The following is a 4,836-nucleotide window of genomic DNA, read 5'->3' on the forward strand; positions in this document are numbered from 1 at the left end:
ATTGTTAGTTTCATGTGGTTTTCCCTGTACTCTAGCCTGGCTCGATGGATACCTCTGCAGCCTGCATCCGCTCATGCATATGTATCAATTTGTCGGTGTCATAAAATCATCTTCATTTGAAACTGAGATTACAAGTGGAGTGAGTGTTGCTTCAAAAGAGAAAGTAACTTGTCTTCAAATGGGGCATCACTCACACGTACCCACACCACTTGTAATCTCAATTTCAACAGGTGGAAGTATAGAAATCAGTCCAATGGGAGCAGCAAACCAAATTGAAATGATGCCCCATTTGTACATTGTAGCTTGAAGCCGATCTTCGAGGAAATGCGAGAGATCCATCACATTTCATGCACGCATGAAACGATTCTGGGCTAAGAATTGCGTGCAATTATTTTCAGTGATCAAATGATCACCGATTAAAGTTGGATCATGTTTTTTATTCCAAAAATAAATATAATTTTTTATTATTTGTCTTCCATACCTTATAAAAGGTATATTAGCTCACAAACTCGGATCCGTAATATCTGAAGATGTCCATCAGATATATAATGTACCATATCTCACATCCGATTGACCGCATCACATTCTCTCTATCTATAAAATATGTTAAAAATCTGCACCAACATAAGAAGATCATACATACATTACAAGAAAAATTATGGTATCTCACTTCCAATTGAACGCATCTCACAGTTGTTAAAATGGAGGAGAGGAGTGACAACATAAACCAGATGGGTGTCACTGGTGACACTTCCAACTGAACGCATCTCATAGTTTCAATTACACTGGCTCAGATAGTACAAAAAGTTGATGCGCGATGGTAGGACGAGAGATCATCAGCAATCCATTCGGAAAATACCAGCTGAATCTTTTTACATTTTGATTGTGCTAAACGGCATGCCAAACTAGACGCCTAGGTTTCACCAATACACCATACGCCGATGTGGATACATGTACGATGATACAGTGATCGTCCAAAAATAAAAATATACCAATACAGTGAGTATATATAAATATATATTTAATTTTTTTGTCAAATTATAAATAACTGAATATGCTAGAAAATAAGATTTTTATAAAATTGTAGGTGTCCACAGACAGCAACATTACACAATAAAATAGATTTCAAAGGCTAAATTGCAGGTGTCCACGGTAGCAGCGCGCTCAGCGCCACCCCTAGTACCAGCTCCCTCCTGTGGCTGACAACCGTGAGGGGGGCCGGGCGCGGGACTGCGGCGACGCCGTCGTGCGTCGGCACAACAGCGTGCGGAGCAGGAGGAGAGCGCGAGCTAGATGCAGGCAACCGGAGCGAGGGGAAGAGCAAGAACACAGACGAGGCCATAGGGAAACAGGTTCCCGAGGGAGGGAAACGCTTTATTCAGACGCGCGTGATATTTTCGCTTCGTTCGTGTGTGAGATGTCTGGCTGGAAAGTATCGTGCCGTATCGCCGTATCTGATACGGGTACGGCGACCTCCGTCAAGTACCGGTGAATATATAGCTAGACTAGAGGCCATCTGAACTTCCGCATTTTGATGATGCTAGGCAGCCAGGAGCCCAGGACAAACCAGCAACAGACACCAAATCAGCTTACGATTCGCCAGTGCCTGCATCTATCCATCACTTCGATATTCGATGCCTGAAAGGGAGACGAGTCGATCAGCAATCTGCCGTGGGAAAACTAAAGATTGAAATGGGAAACTGCACTTTCTGCATTCACTGCACAAGCTAAACAGAGGATGAAATCAGACGTTATCAACTATGCTACCTCAGACTCCATTATCCTTTGGTTACTAGCACTCACAAGCAATTAGTTTTACAGTGATTGACTTTATCACATCACAAGTGTAAAGTTCAATTACTAAATATAGCAGCGTGTAATACCCCATCATTTGAATATAGCTTAAGTTGCTGTGTGCTGTTAGCTTTAGTCACTGACCACAAATTAAAATTTGAAGAAATAGTACTCTGATGTGCAGACAACAAAGGAGAGAGCACATTGTATTAAATGAGAGGAGTGGCAAACAACATAGGGTCTATTAAAGATCAAGAACCCTTTTTCTTTGTTGATCTAACCCACAAGCATTTATCAGAAAAGCCAGTGCATGTGTATATACAGGCATAAATCATGCTGAATTGTTGGGCTAATCATGACTGAATGAATGCAGTATGCACACATCAGATTCATGATACAACCTTATCCTTGTGTTCATGCCCTGTTTCTTTCCTAATTGGCATATCCCTGTTCATCTACAGGTTTAACAGCAGCAGAAGTAGTACTTCCGTTCCTAGTAGCGCTACTGCTTGTTAGCTGCAACTATTCTAGCATTGGCTAGCCAAAACTGAAATGATGCTCTTTTATTCATGAAGTCCCGCACAAGCATGCACATGAGAAAGAAAAAATGCTAGAGCTGGTGCTATCCTGCTACCTCGCGTGATATCCACATCAATCCCCAAACCCCATGGGAGACATCTTTAGAAATATTTTGACAGTAACAAAGCATCTTCTTCCTCCAAGCACCTTCTTTCTTCAAACCTGCAAAGTTCAAAATTTTGTTTTTGATCAGAACTGTGATGTCTAAACATGAGCCGAAATTATAGCTATACCAGTAAACAAAGCGTACCTTGTACTACTATCTCAGTTCAAAGCAAAAATCTATAGCTACATGAGCTCAGGCCCATTTCCGAAGGCCTGCACCAAGTCCACTAAATCCATAAAATGAACAAAATTACCATAATTTAGGGTAGAGAACTCTGATTGCAAAACATTTAGATTCAGAACATGGAACAAAATGAAACGGAGAGATTTTATATGCAAATTCATCTGCTAATAACTTTATTCTATAGGAAAGTGGCAAACTCTGATTACAAATGCAACGCAAACATGCAAATTGTAAAATAAACATGTACTAGCTTACATTTGCTTGAACAACAACAACAACAAAGCCTTCTCATTAGCTAAAATATCAGATCAAAACAAGACATGTAGTAGTAACTCGCACTTACAGGAATACAAGATGGATGCTGCATTTAATAAGTTCTAGAGCACATGTAAACGAGTACATAGCTGACAAGCTTCAGAAAGATGTTCGATTGTTGAGTTCTGACTTCGAAATAAATAGTAAAAGCTAATCTTATTGTTAATCTTGTCTGCCCAGCACGAGCGAATGAGCTCTGACAGGGCAAAATAGTAAACGTTCGCACGGCAGACGACCGCTAACCAAGAGCGGAGAGCAAATTAAACCGAAAACACCTGCATCAGATCACCAACGACGCTCGGGCCGATCCCTGACTGACGGCGACAGCGCAGGGACCGAGATCCTGCCGACGACGCGGCAACGTCCTCCCCCACAAAGATCTACAAGAAAAAGGTGTGCGGAGAGGAGGAACCCTAGCGGAGGCAGCAGAGGGAGATGGGGAGCGGACTCACATCATTGCCGGAGAGGGAGATGCGGAGGTGGAGAAGACGGCTGTAGAGGTGGAGATGTCAGCGGCGGCGGTGGTCTCGCTCGCGAGCGCCACAGACGACGGGAGGACTCGAACGAGCGAGCGAGACGGGGAGCGCTGCCCGACCTGTAGTGCTTGTTTGGGAGCAAGGTGGAGGGTACCAGGCAAGGAAACCCCTTGGGAGGATTTTGAGGGCACTGAAAACCCCTCATTTCTATGGGTTTATTCCTTGCCTCTGTTTGGAAGCCAGGGAATAAAATCCCGAGGATCGAAAAAAGGCTTGAATAAATCAGAAACAAATTGAGAGAAACAAACAAAAATTCTGCAACATGAGAAGTTCAGTGTAAAATCATTAAAAAATCAGAAACCTTCAACAATATCACAAGATCATCCATAAATTTAAATTATGATTCTCTCCGTCCATAAAAATTTGAGAAAATAGTAGCTAAAATTTGCACAACTACCAGATTAAGTTTCTCCACCAACATAGTTAATTAAAATATCATCTCTAACATCCAGACAAGCAAATATATATCCACACATCCACACATCACATATTATTCAAATCTTGTTCATAGGTAGTTCAGACGTTAGCTCACGAGAGATTCTTCAAGTAACATTATGGCACATCACACATCAGCATATCACCTATGTGTGATATGGATACCACAACTCCTCGACAGCTGAAATCACAAGGGAATAAGTAAGATAAAGATCTTTGCAAGAAGCACAAACAAAATGGGTGCAGTAGCATGATCACACAAACAACCAAAACTCCTGTGTAAACTTATGTTGGTACTTTGCATCTAACAATAAAGCAACTTTGATTGATGTTGATGCCGTATATGCAATTGTTTATAGGAGAAGGTGGTAGCACATGGACTATTGTTGTAGCTCAAAATCTGATCTATTCTTGGGATTCATCTATTTAGCTATTGTTTTTTTTCCCCAGTTTTAAATGAGGGCATTCAATAATGTTGGACATGAATTGGATAGACACCTTCAGTATCAGTTCACTCCTCGCTCTCATTGTTAACTAGCCTGTACAAATTAACATATTTGGTTCAAAAAAGATTGTGTAAACATTGAGTAGTCGTTGAGGAATAGTTGTCAAATAAAATTCTTACAGAAAGGAAGTGTTGATGGTCATAAATCATAGTTTATACTAGAGATAAAATAGGCAATTAGATTATTCAAAAATTGACAGGAACATACCTATGGAGTTATTCAGAAATTGAAAGAAACACCAGCTGCGACGCCTACTGCTTGGTGAAGTGGAGTTGCCGCATCCCCTGCTTCTGGCTGCTCTGGTTGTCGTTGAGAAGCAGCGACTCTAGCAGCCCATCGTCTCCTTCTGCACCCAAAAAACACAATCAACAAGGCAAATCAG

General features: G+C 41.4%; 1 long non-coding RNA gene across 2 annotated transcripts; it reads right to left on the bottom strand.

Moving 5' to 3' along the window:
• Positions 1-1,345: 1,345 nt before the first annotated feature.
• LOC133927030 (uncharacterized) lies at positions 1,346-3,589 on the bottom strand. Of its 2 annotated transcripts, none has more exons than XR_009911234.1 (4): positions 3,430-3,589; positions 2,624-2,691; positions 2,429-2,535; positions 1,346-1,638 (listed from the first exon to the last, which is right to left on the bottom strand). It is a non-coding gene; the product is annotated as an uncharacterized LOC133927030 (long non-coding RNA). The 2 variants fall into 2 exon arrangements; XR_009911235.1 differs by having other exon boundaries at positions 2,624-2,705.
• Positions 3,590-4,836: the final 1,247 nt, after the last annotated feature.

This window comes from Phragmites australis, chromosome 8, assembly GCF_958298935.1.
Source record: "Phragmites australis chromosome 8, lpPhrAust1.1, whole genome shotgun sequence".
NCBI lineage: Eukaryota > Viridiplantae > Streptophyta > Magnoliopsida > Poales > Poaceae > Phragmites > Phragmites australis.